This window comes from Prionailurus bengalensis, chromosome C1, assembly GCF_016509475.1.
Source record: "Prionailurus bengalensis isolate Pbe53 chromosome C1, Fcat_Pben_1.1_paternal_pri, whole genome shotgun sequence".
Taxonomy (NCBI): domain Eukaryota; kingdom Metazoa; phylum Chordata; class Mammalia; order Carnivora; family Felidae; genus Prionailurus; species Prionailurus bengalensis.
In genome coordinates this window covers 58,899,404-58,920,278 of record NC_057345.1, presented here as the reverse complement: position 1 = coordinate 58,920,278, position 20,875 = coordinate 58,899,404, and the positions used below count along the sequence as shown (strand labels likewise).

Sequence of the window (20,875 nt, the reverse complement as noted above, 5' to 3'; positions counted from 1 at the left end):
TGAGTTAGAGCCCTGCGTTAAGCTCTGAGCTGATATGGAGTCTGCTTGGGATTCTTTCTCTCTCCCTCTTTCTTTGCACCCCCTCTGCCCTGTGCTTTGTGAGTCTTTCTCTCTCTCAAAATAAATAAATAAACTAAAAAAAAAACACTTCTGAGTCATTGAATATCTTTCAGCTTATGTCCTTACCTGCTTGTAAATTCAACCAGTCTTTCTCTCGTACTTTCTTTCCCCCTCTCTTCCTCTTTCCCTGCCCCCCCTCATTCACTCAGTTCAAAACATATTTATTGAGTGTCCCTCCTTTAGCCACTGTGCTAAGGATTATGATTTCACCTACTAGGACATCTAAGGAAGCCATGATAAAATGTATCAGCAGTTTTGCCATAGGAGACTATACTGTGACTCCATTGTCCTCTCTGTCAATTAGATTAAACCAAAGCAGTGAGTCATTCCTTTAAATAGTTGAACCAGTTGTGGATTAGTTGTAAAACACAATTATTTTCATTCAAACTTGTATTTTAAATGGCTTTATGTAACTTGCTGTACACACAGAGAAAAATACAAAATTATTTTATTTTTGCAAAAGAGGGCTTGCCCAATGTCTCAATGGGTAAGTAAGAATTTAGATCCAACTGTAAGTTCTTTGATTACAAGTTTATTGTTCTTCGTACAGTAGAGTGGGATGTGAGATTGGTTTCCATGATATTCCATTTACAAGACAATAATAGAAGCATGGGTTTTGGAATCAAACTTGGATTTAAATCTGGCTGTGCCACGCACTAGCTCTGTGAGCTTGAGAAATTTAATTAATTTCATTGAATCTCAATGAATTAATCTACAGATTAAAGATAATGATACTTACCTGTAATGGGGTTATTGTGATAATGTATGTAAAGTGAGCCTTACACAGTAGATACTCAACAAGTATTAACTGTGATTAATTCTTCATCCAGACTTATCTCCAGCTATAGAATATGAGTTCTCAGTTTCAACTATACAAACTGGTTTCCTGACTATGTATGTTTAAATGTCATGGACAGAATCAACTTCAAATCTCTTGGTGCTATTCTTGTTTATAATACTTCACGATTATTTTTCCCCACGCAAAACCTACCCATCTCCCACATGTGCAATCTCACCTTGTCCTTAGGCCTTGAAATTTAAGTTTCTTTGTTCTCTTCCTATCCCACTCTGAAGTTATATAGTGTTCATTTTGATGATTTCTATATTATCCTTGAAATATTTTCATTATATATGTCTTTTCCCCTTAACAAAATTCTATTTCATGGTGGACAGGATCCTTTTCTTACATTTTCTCCATAGGTCTCTTAACACTAGTGCAGTATTTGACACCAAGAAAGATGGGCCTTAATTGGTAAATTCTCAACAAAGGCAACGTTTACATACAATATTAGCAGTTGCAAATTTAAATGAATGTTATGGAAAGAAAGCTCTTTGTTTCCATGTTTCTATTCAACTCGGGAAATTTTATGTTAAACTTTCCTGATTTAAAAACGCTACATCCAGGGGCGCCTGGGTGATTCAGTTGGTTGAGCATCTGACTCCTGGTTTCCACTCAGGTTGTGATGCCACTGTCATGGAATCAGCCCCGCGTCAGGCTCCATACTGAGCGTGGAACCTGCTTAAGATTCTTTCTCTCTCTCTCTCTCTCTCTCTCTCTCTCTCTCTCTCTCTCTCTTCTCTCTCTCTCTCTCTCTCTCTCTCTCTCCCTCTGCCTCTCCCTTGCTTGCACACTCTACTCTTCCCCCCCACACAAAGCTACATCCAGGCAGAATAATCACATGCAGTTTAATACAATAATGTTTATTAAAATGCTATATGTGAAAGTCATCAAGTAATAAAATGATTGGAAAAGTTTGAAAAATCACTACTATTTGGTAAAGAGTTCTCACACAATTAGAAATGATTTCTGTCAAATTAGTTTGAAATCTAATGGAGAGATGGTATATGCCAGTGTAAAATACTTTTGGTACTTTCATTTTTAATCCACAGAAATATATCCATTTCATACTAAATTCACCCTAAATAAGTTCTGTAACAGATGTTCTCAAATATTCTGGATCATGATTCAGCAACACACTTACTGACTTTTAACAAGGGCTTTCATCTTCCTTTTTAAAATTATCTTCCAGAAACATGGATTCTCATAATTATGTAATGAGATTACGCTGAGAATAGAATTAGCCTTCAGAATAAAATAAATTTCTGCCAAAGAGGTCACGTGTGGAGAAATGGGGCTTGATCTACAGTTTTATTGTAATTATAGTACCTACTGTGAAGCTCTGTGGAAAACATATGCAAACAAACCTGTGATGTTAAAATGCTTTACAGGTGACTTTTATAGACTTGGTTCCTGACTACGTATAATATATTCTGTGTAATTTTAGACCTATGACGTTTGCTTTGGAACAATGAACTCGTGCCTACGCCCGCCTCCATCCTATTGCAGAACCAGTGCTTTAGTACAGCACCACTGCAGCCCAGTGTGAAACAAACAAACAAACAAACAAACAAACAAAAACAAGCAAACACCCAGCTCTTCTGCTCCAGAAGGGGTTGGGCTGGGTAGTCTGAAGAGGAATGGCGTAGGGCCAGGGTGAGCTATGGAAACAGGGCATGTTAGGATTAGATGATTGGGCTTCCATCAGAAGCTATGTTTATCCAAATTCTCCCAAGGAAGGAGGAGAAAATTAGAGTCATTATCTTTTATATGTAAATGTGTATATGTGTCTTATAGCTATAAGGGGACTTTGGTCCATAAAAGATATGAAAATTCAGTAAGAGTTGAATTAATCCACATTTTTACTGTCTATACGAATGGTTTTTAAAAATGAAATAAATAATAAAACCCAGGTTATAAAGGAACCATATAAACCAAGAGAACAAAAGTTTTTTTCAACATTCTCAGTAGTTGGAAGGACATTCAAAAGAAATGTATTGTAAAGACAATGGTAATTATTCAGGTACTTTAAACATCTGTATAAAATATACCTAGCTTGATATACTCTTAATTACTATCATTACTTAAATGTTTAATTGTTGTCCTAAAAATATTTGTGCTTATATTTTTCATTAATCTAGATTTTTACTGAATATTTTGTTAATTCAAAATATCTCTAGGCTCATCCATGGATAAAAGTGTGGCTGCATTTCATTCAGGTTCTAAGGCTTTTCTTTTTCATTATCTGAAGTGCCTTTTTATATAAAAATAGTTTGTACAAAATGTATTTTTAAGAGCTTTTATAGTTTGTTTAACAAAACTCCCAATCACATTGTAAGCTCCTTGTGGGCAGGACCCGTGTTTTATGTATCTCTTGTATCTACAGAGCCTAGCACAGAGCAAAGCTCATAGAATTTACTCAATAAAAACTTGATGGAGAGGCTAAGTGACGAGACTGCAATCTGTGTAAGTAATGCTTAGGACAACTAGGTATGCACACTATGGGTAAGGGTGGCATTTAGCGGACAGTTGTTTCTCCATTTACTTTTCCTCTTTGATGTTATGCCATTCAAAAATAATTAATCCCAATATAGGTAACATATAGTGTTATATTAGTTTCAGGTGTACAATATAGTGATTCAACAATTCTATACATTACTCCATGCTCATTATTTTAAGTGTACTCTTAATCCCATTGACTTGTTTCACCCATCCCCTCACCTATCCCTCTGGTAACCACAGTTTGTTCTCTATAGTTAAAAGTCTATGTTATGCCATTTGATGTAGTCTTTAAATTTGAGTGATACAAGGGAGTCTTTTATATTTCTTGAAGAAAACAACTATAAATATTTAAAAATATTTTTTATTTTATTTTTGAGACAGAGACAGAGAGAGAGAGAGAGAGAGAGAGAGAGAGAGAAAGAATCTGAAGCAGGCTCCAGGCTCTAAGCTGTCAGCACAGAGCCTGACAAAGGGCTCAAACTCATGAACTGCAAGATCATGACCTGAGCCATAGTCAGGTGCTTAACTGACTGAGCCACCCAGGTGCCCTGAAAACAACTGTAAATATTTGTTGAGTGTAGAATTATTACTTTTAGAAAAAGAATAAATAAGATAAATATAAGCCTTCATTTAAAATAACTTGTCTTGGGGTGCCTGGATTGCTCAGTTGGTTGAGCATCCGACTTTGGCTCAGGTCATGATCTTGGGGCTCTTGAGTTCAAGTCCCACATTGGGCTCTCTGCTGTCAGTACAGAGCCCACTTCAGATCTTCTGTCCCCCTCTCTTTCTCTACGCAGCCCCTGCTGGTGCAGGGGAGGGGTAGAGAAAAGGAGAGAGAAAGAATCCCAAGCAGGCTTCAAGTTGTCAGCAGGGGAGCCCAATGTGGGACTCAAACTCACAAACTGTGAGTTCATGACCTGAGCCACCCATGTGTCCCAAAATAACTTGCCTTCTAGTTAACTATGCCATTTCTTACCGTGGTACAGGAGCTGAATTTTAACTTTGTATCTTGAGATATATAGCCTGTGGAATAAAATGAGTATAATTTACACATATGAGGATCTAAAAAATTTTCATCTTGTGAATTCTTTGAACAAAGTATAGTGCTATTTATTTATTTATTGGAAATAAGTACACCAGAGCCTAAGCAAATGAATAACAATCTTTAGTCGCTTTCTTAATGAAAGTTAAGTAGTTAATGTTTTCTTAATGAAAGTTAAGTTAACTTACTAATGAAAGTAGTTGCCGATTATGGTTTTTATCAGTTTATTGATTTAACTTACAACTTAAATGTTAAATCCTTTTAAATGCTTTAAAAATGGACTAGAAATATTTGTGCAGCATTGTCTTGAGTAAATAATTTTTAAAAATGCGGGTGTACAGAGAAAATTTAAGCACTGAAATACTATGGCACAGGAAGGGAAGAAAAAATTACACACTTAAGAAAACACAATGCCTTTGGGGCACCTGGGTGGCTTAGTCAGTTGAGCATCTGACTTTTGACTTTGGCTCAAGTTATGATTCCAGGGTCATTGATTGGAGCCTCGCACTGGGCTCCACGTTGAGTTTGGCGCCTGCTTAAGATTCTCTCTCTCTCTCTCTCTCTCTCTCTCTCTCTCTCCCACTTCCCCTCTCCCCCTTTCTCATGCTATCTCAAATTAAAAAGAGAAAAAGAAAGGAAAACACAGTCCACTAAAAATACAGGATTAAACCAAACAGAGACTACTAATAGAAATTCAGGAATAAAAGAGAGGATTATAAATTTGTTACAAGATTGGACAAAGTATGATTTAGTAATATGTGCTCCAAAAATACTTGCTGACTGCTGGGTTGGTGGTAGTGGGTGATAATGCTTCTGGTAGTTGTGAAGAATAAGAGATATGCAAGCAAAATTAAGTGAACATTATACCAAGAAAATAAACAGAGAATGGGGAAAAGACAGTAATATATTCTTAGTAAGACTTTGGAATAAAGGAAAACAAATGGCTGAGTTAACCTCCTTTCTATAAGTTTTGTTTTGTTTTGTTTTCATTTTATTTCTTTTAGAGAGTGAGAGGGAGCGTGAGCTAAGCGGAGGGGTAGAGGGAGAATCTATTTTTTTAATGTTTATTTATTAAAAAAAATTTTTAATCTTTATTTTTGAGAGAGAGAGAGACAGAGCATGAGCAGGGGAGGAGCAGAGAGAGAGGGAGGCACAGAATCCTAAGCAGGCTCCAGGCTCTGAGCTGTCAGCACAGAACCCGACGTGGGGCTCGAACTCAAAAACTGTGAGATCCTGACCTGAGCCAAAGTCGGACCCTCAACCAACTGAGCCACCCAGGCACCCCAAGTGTTTATTTTTGAGAGAGAGAGAGAGAAATAGAGAGAGAGAGAGAGAGAGAGAGAGAGAGAGAGAGAGAGAATGAGTGGGGGATGGTCAGAGAGAGAGGGAGACACAGAATGTGAAGCAGGCTCCAAGCTCTGAGCTGTCAGCACAGAGCCCAGTGTGGGGCTTGAACCCACAAACCATGAGATCATGACCTGAGCTGAAGTCAGACGTTTAAACAACTGAGCCACCCAGGTGCCCAACCTCTTTATAGATCTAACCATCCTTTAAGGTCTGTTAGTTCTACAAGTATTTCTTAATTCCATCTCTCCATCTTCACACCCATGGTCTAAATCTAGGCTTCCATCATTTCCCATCTTACTTACCCCAGTAACTAGTGTCCTGTGTCCGGTCTTGGGACCTCCAGTTATCCTCCACATTTTCTGTCACTGTGAAATTTTGTTAATGAAATGAAAATCTGTTCATGTTGTTTTCATTCTTAACATCCTTAATATTTTCCTATGGCCTTCAGGGTAAGGTTAAGAAAACTTAGCTTAGTCCAGAGAACTTTCTACAATCTAGTCTCTGCTGAGCCTCTGTTGTCTTCTTCCACATCAGCCTATTTTCCAGCAACGCTAAACTAAAATCCCATGCCTTTATGCTTTGCCCATGCTGTTCCTTCTATGCTAGATATTCCCTTCTCTTCTTGATATGATTAACCATAACTCGGCTTTCATGAGTTTCAGCTCAAGTTTCACTTCTTGTAGGACATCTTAATGATAAAATAATTGTCTGTGCTTTAATTTGTTGGTTTATTTACCCATCTTCTTTGCATAGCCTAGGCAGGGAATATGTTTTTCATCTCCATGTCTGGTGTATGACATAGACTTGGCATTCAACAAGTCCTTGCTGGTGAAAGAAAGAACAGAAGGAAGATATGCAACAATGAACTATGAGTTTGAGCAAAAGCAATAACTCAAGATTATTCAAGGCCCAAACTGTCCATATGTTACTTAAGGCAGGCAGTTAGCCACACTTTCAGAATAACCATTCAGTGGTTGGCTTTCTAGGCACATAACTAGTTTAAATTTACACTTGGAATTGGCAGAGATTCTGTGGAGGTAATAGACAAAGCTGAGAAAGAGTGCCACAACCTTATCTCACTTGACAAAAATTTAAATGCAATCTTAGAAACTCAAGGAGAAATAACAAACTGCAATATTGCTCTCTAACTAGATCCAGCATTTCTTCAAAGGCAGAATAGTGCAAGCTTGTAGAAATAGCTCAGACTTTAAGGTTGGACAGTCCTAGATTTGAATCCTGACTTACACTAGGTAATTATGTGACCTTGGAGACTCTATATTTAATTTCCCTTAGCCTCAGTTTCATTATTTATAAATCAGGGTAAGTAACACCTACCTTGTAGGGTTGCTGCAAAGATTAGAGATGATACAAGTGAGGCCGTTATTCCTAAGACCACTATAAATCCCCAGAGGTAAAATATGGACCCAAGAAAGGCATTTACAGGATGCTTCAATTTTGAGTAAGTGGCCGGAATCTGGATCTGATAGGAATTACATGTGTGCCAAAGCAACACATGATCGTAATAGGGCCCCAAGAAATTTTGCTACAAACTCTTTGCAAATCTCCAAATGTCCTCTAAAAAGTTAACTTGAATTGCCATTAGTAGTTTGACAACTACACATATCAAACGTGGCTCAAAGATCTGGAAGCTGGGAATGTAGTGGTAGTAGGAAATTTGCCTAGTCCAAATTCTTCTAGGACTAGGAAAGTCAAGGTTTCAGTCCAGGTGCTGACTACTGATCTTCCCTTGATATTACTACCTCCTTTTCTATTTTCTAAGCAGTAGTTTGTTTTTGTGGATCTTATTTGGTTTCCCAAATGATGAAAGCCATGGCCTTCTCTCCTTCCTGATAGCAAAGATACTTCATTGTTTATTTTCTTACTTGAAATCCTTCCGTTGCTTAGCTCCCACCTTAAAGACATTAGTTGAATGCCCAATTGGCTGCACTTATGATTGATGCTCATAGTTCTATCAGAATGTTTTTCACTATTAGTATGTACCCAGTGGGCTGCTACAATATTTTTTAAAGGAAGGTATAAGAAGAAGACAAAGTGTCTTGCTTTCCTTCCAAGTCTCACCATTTTTCATCTTTTGGAAGGCCAAAGGAATGCTTAGAGATATCCATTTTAAAAATAGCCATCATTTTGAAGATAACTCCTGGGATCACTGGTAACATGCACATATTCCCATTTAATACACAGGAGCAGGGATAAAAAAGGAATCACTAATGAGATTATTCGCTGGCACACTAGTGAAGAAGGTGTGTTAGTTTCCTAGGCTTCCATAACAAAGAACCACTGACTGGGTGGCTTACATTTATTTCTTGCAGTTTTGGAGACTGAAAGACCAAGGAGTTGGTAGGGTTGGTTCCTTCTCTGAGCATCAGGGAGAATCTGTTCCATGCTACCCTCCCAGTTTCTGGTGGTTTGCTAACTATGTTTGGCATTCCCTGGCTTGTAGACATATCACCCCACATAGTGTGTGTCTTATATCCAATTTTCTCCTTTTTATAAGAACACCAGTCATAGTGGAACAGTCTATTCCAGTATGACCTCATGTTAACTAACTGCATCTGCAATGACCCTATTTTCAAATAAGATCACATTTTGATATACTGGGGGTTAGAACTGCAACGTAGGAATTTGATTGGGGTAAAGGAGACAATTCAACCCATAACAGATGTGTTGGTTGATTTAGAGAGAAGGCTACATGTAAAATCCAAAATAATAAGACCTAAAATGATGCAGCTTCTGTATGTAATGGGTTTAGGGACTGAATAAAAATCTCAATGATGTATGCCAGCCCTGGCTCCAGTTAGGAAAGACAATTCAAAAGTGATCATATTTCTGACATTAAAATACCTGGAAGTTTTTCCAGTAAATAAATAGATAATATAAAGCTCATAAACAAGTGTTGGGAAAGATATTTGTGTTGTTTGTAGCAGATTATAAATGACCCAATTAGACTAAAGTCAAAGTGCTCTATGTTGGAAAGAGTAGGAGGTTGTAGGAATTCCTGTACATAAGTTATCAACTTAAGTTGATTTCACTGTTTTGAACAGTCAGGTTTCTTCCCTGGTAGTTTCCAAATAAAAGCAATATATTCACTTAGAGGTTGAAGGTTTAAGGAATGCTAGATGCTACCCATTTAAAAGAAGATAATGAAGTATTTACAAAGTCATTTGAAGGAGGCATTCAAACAGCAATATGATGCTAGTAGTGAGCACTGAGGGTAATGGTAGTCCAGCCATTGCCTTCTTGAGTTAGATTTGGTTATTTGGAGATTTTTAATTACAATTTTGTGCTTGTACATGGATAAGCCTTCAAAAGAAAATAACAGGCATTTGCATCTCTGTTTTGTCTGCTAATTAAAGTCTCATCTTGGGGGTGCCTGAGTGGCTCAGTTGGTTAAGCATCCCAACTCTTGGTTTGGTTCAGGTCACGATCTCATGGTTTGTGAGATCAAGCCCCAAGACAGGCTCTGTGCTGATAGCATGGAGCCTGCTTGGGATTCTCTCTCTGCCTCTTCTCTCTCTCTCTCTCTCTCTCTCTCTCTCTCTCTCTCTCTAAGTAAATAAACATAAAAAAAAAACCTCTTTAAAGTCTCATCTTGGGTTGAGGGTCAAATGCCTCTCTAGTCTTTTTAATGTCAATGCCCAACTGTTGACAACAGTTCATGTTGGAACTTTGGAGGCCTCTAAATGCTATTCATGATCACACAGAACATTGCCCAGCCTTTGCTTTTGATGCACATATTGTAACTCTGATCCTGAGCTACAGGTTGTGCCAATAAAATCCCATTGGCTGTACTTTTTAAAAAGAAAAATAGAGGTTCATGAGACATGTAATTATGTTCCTAGGAAGTGATGCAATTGTTTTTGGCAAAATAAAGGAACTTTCAGCATAGTTCTAAAGTTCTCTTTGTATCAACATGCCTTTCTGTGTTTTCAGTTGGGTGGGAGATTTGCCTAACAATCTGGTTCACAGCTGACTAAATCATTTTCTTGAAATGGTTCCCCATCAAAACCTAATTATAAATGCCTACAATTACCCAGGGTATCTGTCCAAATACTAATGGTTGTAGGAAATAGAGGAACTGCATTGATATGCTCCATTTGACAACACCTACCATGTACTTAACCTCACATTTCACATTTAAGACTCTGAAACTATAAAAGAAACTAGTCCTTCTTTAGGGTGGAGACAGCTGCCCAAACCTGTAGATGTTCTCCTCCAAGATGAGGAAGGAAATCGCTACCAGAAGTAGCACAAAGAGCAAAGGTTTAGTTAAGACCAATCTTAGACTGGGCATTGGAAAATTCCTCTGTCTCTTAGATTTACATTAGAAACCTGGTCAGTTGTCTGAAACATAAATGTATAATTTTGTACAAGGATGAGATCAGTGGCCCTAAAATGTATTTCTGTAACAATTCCAGTGGTGAATAAATGACAAAATGAAAAGGAGCTAAAAGTCTTTCAAGTAGGATGTTCTGCTTCATGAACAAATGACCAATTTCTCATGATATTATCAGAAGCGTTACAAAAAGTTTTTATATCTCTTACTTATGTCACTACTGGGGAAAGAGGACAAGGACAGGATAACTCCAAGTGCTTCCAATCTCTGCTGACAGAACAATAACAGACCATTCAGAGAAGGAAACTATCTCCACTTCATTTTAGAACTGTTGTCCTTAAAGATTTTTCTTTCTCTTCCTCCCTCCCTTCTTCCCTCCTTAAGGTGATCATATGATTTTTATCTTTTCATTTTGTCAGTGTGGTGTATTTCATTGATTGGCTTGCAGATATTAAACCCTCTTGCATCCCTAGAATAAATCTCACTTTTTCATGGTGTATGATTCTTTTAATGTACTGTTGAATTTGGTTTGCTAATATTTTGTTGAGGATTTTTGCATCTATATTAATCAGGGATATTGGCCTGCAATTTTCCTTTCTTCCTTCCATCTTTCCTTTCCTCTTTCTTTCTTCCTCTTTCTTTCTTTCTCTCCTTCTTTCAAATATCTATTAAATCAATAAAATCCACTTGATTGTGTGTTACTTGGGAATAAAAATTACAGAATTATATGATGCAAAAGGAAAGGAGAAGTAACATTTAAAAATTTTTCAATATAGAAGTGATTTATACTCACTATCTCATATAATACTCACTGCTGTTCTATGAGATTGTTACTGTAAAATTCTATTTTAGAGATGAGAAGCTTGAGGCCCATCTCTAGAGTGGGGCTTAATTAATTCACTTTCCCAAGGTCTATAACTTTAGATGGTGGAATTAGTATTCAAACCCAAGTTTGTTTGGCTACAAATCTTGTCTTTTCACTGTAACCTTTAAGATGTTTCCAATGTTTAAAACAGTTTGCAAATAGATAAGATGTTAGAAATTATATTAGCTACCAGAAAACAATGATAGTTTCTTAGAAAAATGATGGGACTTAAAAATGTAGCATCCTTCCCTATTTCCTTCTGTCTTTCTTCATGTAGGAGAAGATGAAAATGACCTGAAGCAGTGGGATTTTTTTTTTAGCTAGAACACATGGCTGTACAGGATACCTCAACTTAATTTCATATTCAAGAGTACATTTGTAGTTTTTTTTTTAAACTCTCATTCTTTTCCCCCCTCTCTCTTTTAGTTATCTTATAAATGTAGAAAACATAATTTCATGTTACCATCTACTACTAAAAAGAGATATCTGCATTCTGTGATAGCATATGCTATGAAGATCAAGAGACAACATTGCATTTACTCCTCCAGAGGCAGAAAGCTGTGTTGGTGAAGGGAAAGAGGGGATTAGCCTGGAAATCAGAGTTGCTGGTTTGGGATACATCTTCCTCTACTCTCCATCTATGTGAACTTGGGAAATGACTGTAAAAGTTTAAGCTTCAGTTCATCATCTGTAACAAAGTTCTTTACACCCTTTTGCAGAATTGCTGTCAGGCTTAGTATGAAGACAGTACAGAGGCCCCTGTCCATTTCAAGAGTCATGCAAACACAGTGCTAGCACTGCTGGTCCTGAGCCCACAGAAGACCCTGCCAAACTATCGTACTTTTCCCAGCACACTCTGGACAGCTTCATGAAAGTCTTGTCTAAAGACTAACCAGGAAACCCACCCAGCTTAGTGGACCTAACAAGCTAGAGGCATCCTCTCTGTCGTCCTGGGTTCAGGTGAAAAGTTTCCCATTGCTGTTTTCCACCTAAGGCCAAAAATACTATGTTGGAGCTTTAGTCTTGTAACAAAAGTTAAGTCTTGGGGAAACGTGGTTACTTTAATGAATGATTTGACGAGTGGTGTGCATTGTTCCCTGGGAGCAGTTTGTGACAGAGGAGTTGGAGGAGGGCAGAGAGCATCAGGTACACAGAAAGGGACAAAAAGGTGCACTTGTGACTAGGGAGAAGCTTCCAGGGATAGGAGGGGAGTGAGGGGATAAATGGCCATTTTTCTGCCATTTTTGCAGTCTCTTCAGATTCAGTCGGAAGTACGTGGGTATATATCCCTCTAGATTTTTAGTCTATTAACCACTACTCTTCTCAAGGATGCCTATTCTCATTTTAACCATCATCTATGGTTTGGCATCCTGCTAGGCACTTGACAAACCGTCATACCGCGCTTACATGATTGTCGCTTTTGACAGCTGAGAAAAAAGAGGGGTCGGTGAGCAGGCAAAGTGCAAAGAATGATTAAAAACAGATTACCTGAATGCAGACTTCCTGACCGTCTGCCAACTATACTGCCTGTCAAACTTCCCTAATTTGGAGATTTGTATTTCCTTCACCTAAAGAATGTGAAGAAAACGAGGGCATACATTAGCAGCAGCAACAACAATAAAACCCCAAATCTTAGTTTCTTGAAACAACAAAAGTTTGTTTGCCCTCGCCTAGCCTGCCTGTGGGGGGTTGGGTGTGAGACCGGGCCTCAGGTCGTCTCCATCAGAGACTCGGGCTAACCGAGGCTCCCAACATGGCTGGGCCCGTGGTAGCAAAAGGCAGAGCCTTAGAGAGGCACCCACTCGCTTCTAGAGCAAGTAGCATGCTGAGCCAATTGAAGAGGAAAATAATCTCACCACATTCTGAGAAAAAAGATGAAATGGAAGTACTAGCAATCAGCACTAATATATCCCCCAGAATCTCAACAGTAAGGACAGAATAAAAACGAAGAAATTAAGTGCAGAAGTACTGAGTTTAGAAAGCAAAGTCCTTTTCGGCTCAATTTTTCAGACCAAGTGCTTATTTTATTTATTTATTTTTTAAAAAAAAATTTTTTTTTTCAACGTTTATTTATTTTTGGGACAGAGAGAGACAGAGCATGAACGGGCGAGGGGCAGAGAGAGAGGGAGACACAGAATCGGAAACAGGCTCCAGGCTCTGAGCCATCAGCCCAGAGCCCGACGCAGGGCTCGAACTCACGGACCGCGAGATCGTGACCTGGCTGAAGTCGGACGCTTAACCGACTGCGCCACCCAGGTGCCCCAAGTGCTTATTTTAAACCTTTTTCTTGTGTTGACTTACTTGGCATGGTCGGAGACTTTCAGCAACCAGGGCCATTTTAAATATGGGGGGATACAGGCATATTTTTAGCAAAGATGAAAAAATGGGTTGGTCACTGAAATTACCCAGTTTACACTTAACAGCATATGGTTCACAATTGCTACAAATTGCTGCTTTAGTCAATGGAAAAATTTTCATATACATGGTGTTAACACTGCACATCGCTGGAAGAAATGCAAAGTGTTTTGGTATTTTGTGCAGAACAACTATATCTGGAGAGCTTGTAGAACTTGGTGCCTTTTTTAGATGAAATGAAGTTATGGATTTGTGAACTAAAAATCTGTATGCTGTCCAGGTTATTAAAGCATATTTGAATTCAGAATCATCAGACTGGCAAAAGGTTCTACTTTTAGGATTCTGTAAACCTGCATTGACCTTGAATTAATAAAGCTAGGAAGTACGATGCATGGAAAGGACTTTAAGGAAGGCAGGGTTCATAACCCCCATCCTGAAGTTATTTCCTGTAAGACCCTTGGTTAATCTCCTAACTTTTTAGGTTATTTCTCATCTGCTAAAGTAGGGGATATTAAGAAGCCCATGTGGCAAGTACTACTGTAAAATATATCTTACCTCCAAAATATGTCTCAATACTGTTCACTACGCTTCATCTTGAGTACTGCTATTCTAATCCACACAAAACTTGTCTCTCAGCAAGGTCACTACTGATGGCCTCCTAATGATTTTTCTTCTTCTTTCCCCAGCTTATTCATTTCTCAGTAGACATAGGGATCTTTCTCACCCCAGGACTTTTGTACATGGTATTCCACTTTTTTTTCTCAATTTCCTGCATATATAGTTCTGTTTCTTCCTTTGGTTACTGGCTTAAATACTTTTTCAAAGCTCTCTTTCTTATGCTTCCTATCTCTGGTAGTTTTCTCTTATTATTTTCTACCTTATCTAATTTGTTTCCTTTACAGTGCCTATCCTAATTTGTAACTTGTTTTTGCTTCTTTGTTTACTTCTTTCTTTGTTTTCTGAATTAGAATATGAGTTTCACAAGAGCAGAGACTGGCTTGATCTTATCCATCCTGGTCTTTACCAAGCACAGAACCTGGCACATTGCAGGTGCCAAAAAAAAAAAAAAAATACTTTTGTGATGAGCCAAGGGGCTGTTGTGAAGAGTGAGATAATTCACTGCATCTTTAAGCACATAGGCGGTGCTCAGTAAATATCAGTATTCTGCTACTTTTCTTTACCAGGCCTGCCCAATCATCTTCAACTCTTCTCTACATCTCCCTGCTCAAGGTACACTGGTGTGATTCTCCATCACATAGAAATATCCAAGGAATCTAAACTAAAGGGCAAATTGTAGTGAAATAGAGTGAACGGAAGAGGCTACTCTTGGCTTTGATACATTTGTCTTTTCTATGTCTGTGTTTTTGTGAATTATGCATTGGCACCATTATTATGCATGACCTTTCCTATGTCAAATTTGGAGATTTATAATCAGCTAATAAACATTTATTTCTTACTATGCCTTCCTATAGGCTATGGAGTATCTCTAAATTTGTCTTGAGCAAATGTGGTTTTGCAAAATTTTTTGACCATTTTATTGTGATTTTCTCTTATTATTTAAAAAATGAGCCTGGGTGGCTCAGTAGGTGGCTCTGACTTTGGCTCAGGTCATGATCTTACCACTTGTGTGTTCGAGCCCCTTGTCAGGCTCTGTGCTGACACTTCAGAGGCTGGAGCCTGCTTTAGATTCTGTATCTTCCTCTCTCTGCCCCTCCCTTACTCACACTGTCTGTCTCTCTGTACTTCAAAAAAAAAATAACCACTAAAAGAATAAAAAATGAGTGGAAAATGAAAATACAAATATGCATAAACTAGTGGAAAAAAAGGGTGAAAATAAGACAAAGGTGAAAACAATTAAGCGTGTAATGGATGGTTAACATTTAGTTGTTTGGGGCACACTGACATTAAATTAATTGTATCTTTATGAAAGAAAAGAATAAATTTAAAGAACAGCATGAAGTGCTAGAATTTATTATCCAGTATTATGTGTGAAAAGTTAGGCATAATTATCAAATTTATACCAGTTCCTCTCTGTGGAACAGAATTCCACTCTAAAATACATCTCTTGCATGTTTGACTTTCTTATGTGTTTTCAGTCTGATTTTGTCTGAAGTAGTGGCTCACTAATGGAGCATGTTCATTTCCCGCCTGGAAGAGGGACACTCCCTGAGTTTACTTACGAGGAACTTCTGAGTCAGTGAGGTGAAGAAACTAGTCCCACAAACCTGCCTCAGTCCTTCCTCATCAGTTGCCTGAATAATTTTAGAGTCTAGGTCTGCAGACAAAGAAACCAGTATTTATTTAAAAGTAACTCTTCATAGGGGTGCCTGGGTGGCTCAGATGGTTAAGCGTCCAACTTCGGCTCAGGTCATGATCTCATGGTTCATGAGTTCGAGCCCCACATCAGGCTCTGTGCTGACACTTCAGAGCCTGGAGCCTGCTTCAGATTCTATGTCTCCCTCTCTCTTGCCCCTCTTCCACTCATGTTCTGTCTCTCTCAAAAATAAAAATAAACATTAAAGAAAAAATAACTCCTCATAGTTTTGGACTAATATTCATTTATAAATGGTGCCCATTTTGTGATGGCAAATATTTCATTTCTAGATGCCCAAGAAGAAAGACCTTCGAGGCATCTTTTGCTTTGTTTCTTCTTGGTTAATTAGTTAATCTCTCCACAGGCTGCAGGGTGTTGATTTCAGTCTGTTTCTTTTTAAGAACAATGAACATCGACCTGGGAAGACCACACCTTATGTTTCTAAGGCAAGGCTACTTCAGTGAATCAGGTCCAGAAGAATTTTTCTGACTCTCCTACAACCCTGCTCTGCTCCTTAACTCTTGCCAAACTATTCAGGAATATGCCTCTGCACTTCGACACACTCAGTCTTCAGATCTGGTTGTCCTGATGTCACTGAATTTGGCCATGTTCTTAATATTGCTCTTGATTTGCAGAATGGATTTTGGAGTTCTGCCCATATCTCCTAGCATTTAATCCCCAAAAAGCCTATCGCTATTTTTCCTTTATTACCCACTGAGCTAAAGGCAATTACCATCCTCACTGCACAAGCCTTATCTCAAATTCTCAGTAGCCATATGTGTATAGTGGTTACCTGATCGTACAGAATACTCTGTTGAACAGCACTGCTCTGGAGTATCCATATCTTTACTAGCCTTCCCATCAGTATCTCTTAACAGATGACAAACGGATCAAAATATGAGCAAACCAGGTTGGAATGCATCAATGACCACACAACTCAAGTCTTAGCACAAATGTCCTTGACGTTTTTTCTCTTTCGGTTAATGGTGCGTATCGTTGTTTTCCAAACTCTTTCACAAGGCTTACAAAATCCACCATGACCTTTACCATTTGCTTAACTTAATCATTCCTTTCCCTTGAACTATACTCTTCTGAACTACTTTGTTTCTTGACTCCAATTTTAAACTTGCCATTTCTTGTCTGGAATATTCTTCCCTTCTCAACACTGTCTCAAGTATTCTCTGGTTTTGTGGGAAACTTTAAAAGGAGATGCTCAATCACTTTGGACAACTTAGAGATGTGTGGCTAATTTAATGTTGCTTGACTATTAATAACATTCAACATCAGAAAGCAAATTAGAGCATAGGGAGAATGTGGAACTATATTTTGTACCTGGAAAATGATGAAATGCCAAACTTCTTAAGTGAAGAGGTCTCAACCCTAGGGACTTAAACTGTTCCAAGTGTTTTGTAAGAAACAAACCTTTTGTATCTCTATTTGTAGGCGTGTGTGTGTGTGTGTGTGTGTGTGTGTGTGTATGTGTAATTCACTCCCCATTGCTAAAAACTTTTCTCTTGACCTCTTTACCCCACACATGAAGAGACAACAGAGGAGCTCTGTGGATAAGGTGCAAACTATATTTGAATCTATTCCAATAGTTAACTCTAAGAAAATATTTTAATGCTAGCAGAGCCTTTGAGAAACATGCTCTAAACATCCTTGCTTATTGTTTGTGATCTCTATCTACAGGAAACATTTGGGAAGGAGAACCATCCACAGCAAGAGTAGGCTTGTCAGGAGCAACACATCAGACCCCTACCTGGTTAGGAGCATTTAACGATGAGGTCAAATTATAGCAAAGAATGCCAGAGAGTTAGAGTACTCCCACTGAAGATACCCTCTAGTACTAAAATACATTATTACTAACATTTGAATGGATATCAAAAGTGAGCTTGCTCCGCACCTACACTGTCTCTTCATTGTCTTTCCTCAGTCTCCCTGTCTCCATGTTTAGGGTGCTGAAATTGAGGACAAAGGTCTCTGCAGGAAATATCTTCACTTTGTAACAGTAAACACAAGGGTCTTTTTCTGACATTTTTACCCAAGACTGGAGAATTTGCTCTGATGCACATCCCTCAGAATGATAAGAAAATGGAAACAAAATTTAGATTTTATTATATACCTATAGTTACAATATCATCCTGAAAATGCAGAAACTATAACAAAGATTTCACAAATCCCATTCAATAGATCCCAGTTTGGCCATGATCAGAATATTCATCTTAATTTTCAGACACATGAACCATGAACTCATAATCTTAATTAAGCCAGGAATGTAGACGGACTTGAGAAATTATTCCCAATTCAGATGAAATGTCACTGATCATTTTTTCTTTCTCAGTTCTTGCAAGGTCTGCTCCATCTGTTTCTTTATAATTTAAAAAAATCCTGTACAGGAATGAAGTACATAAAAAAAAAATCAGACATACTTGCTAAACTACTTGTATATAGAGTTATACCAGTTCCCAGTTTCAGTGATTAGATTATCTCTCTCCATTTTCTTTGAATATCAGAAAAATGAATGTAAATTAGTGTGCAGCTATTTTCAAATTAATGGCAACATGTAAAGCTCAAAGATTCATGTTCAATTATGCAGGGAGTGCTGATTTTGTATACCAGCCATTACTGGATCCCCCAGGCAGTGAAGCATGGTCCAGAGTCTGTCTCAGGCATTACAGGAAAACCCTACTATTCCATTACACTCACTATGTCTATAGCCCTGATGAAATCCATGATTGTGTTCTCTGGCACTTAACTTATGTTTTGATTTCTATGAACATTTTATAAAAATATTTTGTTTCTTAGGATTTCTAAGCAGAAACAATCACCCATCCTATCAAAACAAAACAAGCCATAGCATGTGTAAATATAAATTTTTAGAACATGTATACACAGATAAATAAACAAGAGTGTATGGAGTGTAACTGTTTCTAAATGATATCATGCTGCTTATTTTTGTTGCAAATTCTCAACAATGATGTAAGCAATGCATGACACATCAGCTGTCATGAGTCCCAGCAATGCAACCTGAAGTTCAACAATCCCAGTCTACAGCAGTGTGAGACACTGAGTTTGGGTATTGCCTAATGCAGAAGTTAACTTGAGTTCTTTTTCTAAACATATGAATCTCTTTTTTACTTTCAGAAGGTGAGAAAAAATAGATTTCTTGAGCATCTACTTTAGCTTAAACACAGTGTTAGATATATCTACCTGTGATATCATGGTTAATTCTAACAAAAGCCCTGAGAATAAAAATGGTTATCCCCATTTTCACCAATGAGGAAACTAAGTCATACAGCAGATAATTGACTTTCCCAAGAACATACTACCAAGGCAATGAAGCAAACCCAGGTCTGAGGCCCTGGAATTTATTCTTTTTCTAATTTATCTTGCTACTTCTGGTCACTGAAATCCTTCTTAGGTAGTTATATTTGCAATGATATAAACCTCTCAAGGACACACAGGGGCAAATCAATGAATGAAAGTAAAATGTAGGAGGGGCTGAAACCTAAGACCTGTGACCACTCACACCTGATTCCTGAAGCAAAAATAGTCAGGACCCTAGCCAAGTGCGCTGGGACTCAGGTCTGGGCCTCAGTCCTATTGGAGTAGGAATGTCAAAAGGGAAAACTAAACTAGAAGCCTAAGTGTGTGAACTACGTCAGTAGGGTGGACTGCCGGCCAAGTCTCTGTGAGCACCCCAACCCCATACAACAGGAAATGTGACTTTCAAAGGGCCACTATACGTTTTCTTCATGCACTTCCATAAGTCAAGGACTTTATTTATTTATTTATTTATTTATTTATTTAATGTTTTATTTATTTTTGAGAGAGAGGGTGCAAGTGGGGGAGGGACAGACAGAAGGGTGAACAGAAGATCTGAAGCAGACTATGCACTGAGAGCAGCAAACCCTATGTGGGGCTTGAACTCGCCAAATGCAAGATCGTGACCCAAAGTCAGGCGCTCAACCAACTGAGCCACCCAGGCACCCCAATAAGTCAAGGACTTTAAAAGATAAAGATAGTTTTTCTTTGAAGAAGGAATTCCTGCTTTGTGATTTGTTTCTTTTTAATTTAACATGAAGAAAATAACAGCAATACTTAGCTGGATCTGTTCAGTATATGGGAGTGTAAACTCTTTGTAAAAAACAACGTTTTTATGCCAAATCAAGTCAGATTAGATTGTATAAGATCTGTTGTCCCATGACTCCAAGTCCTTGGAAAGCATCCCAATTTAGTCTATTAGAATCACTCTCTCTGGTTTTCATATGCACAGACACACACTGGTGGGTAGGGACGCAGTCTGAATTTGAGAGCAGGTGTTCTGTCCTAAAGGCCACATCCCACGCTAGGAGCAAAACCTCTCATGTGCTGCTTTTCACAAAACTGCAAAGCTGTAAGGAAAACATGAAATGAAGGATCTGCAGCAGGGTATTAGGGTGTATTTTCTTTTTTTAATATTTATTTTTGATATAGAGAGAGAAACAGAGCGTAAGCAGGGGAAGGGCAGAGAAAGAGGGAGACACAGAACTTGAAGCAGGCTCCAGGCTCCGAGCTGTCAACACAGAGTCAGAAGAATGGCTCAAACTCACAAAACATGAGATCATGATCTCAGCTGAAGTCCCACGCTTAACCACTTAAACGACTGAGCCACCCAGGCTCCCGAGGGTGCATTTTCTAAGATCAGCTTTTGTGTCTCATTGTTATCAGCTTCTCCAAGTTAGAAGGGGCCACGTTTGATTTTTCTGCTTAGAAAATATAAAAATTATATAGTAGAGAGATGTAATAGATAGTAGGGAAATTAAGCAAAGGCTTTGAAGTCAGTCACCCCTGGTTTGAATATAATCTCAACAACTGTCTAAATTTGTGTTTTTTAAGCTCTCTGAGTTTTGGGGTTTTCACCTGCAAAAGCACCTCAAAGAGTTAATGTAAAGGATAAATTAAAAAAAAAAAGAGGTTAGAGAGGGAGAGAGCCAAAGCATAAGAGACTCTTAAAAACTGAGAACTGGGGCGCCTGGGTGGCGCAGTCGGTTAAGCGTCTGACTTCAGCCAGGTCACGATCTCGCGGTCCGTGAGTTCGAGCCCCCCGTCGGGCTCTGGGCTGATGGCTCAGAGCCTGGAGCCTGCTTCCGATTCTG

The 20,875-nt window shown here is 38.4% G+C and overlaps 1 protein-coding gene across 5 annotated transcripts in view; it reads left to right on the top strand.

Moving 5' to 3' along the window:
- Nucleotides 1-20,875, top strand: part of PTGER3 (prostaglandin E receptor 3) — a 180,242-nt gene that overhangs the window by 78,639 nt on the left and 80,728 nt on the right. The window lies entirely within an intron of this gene.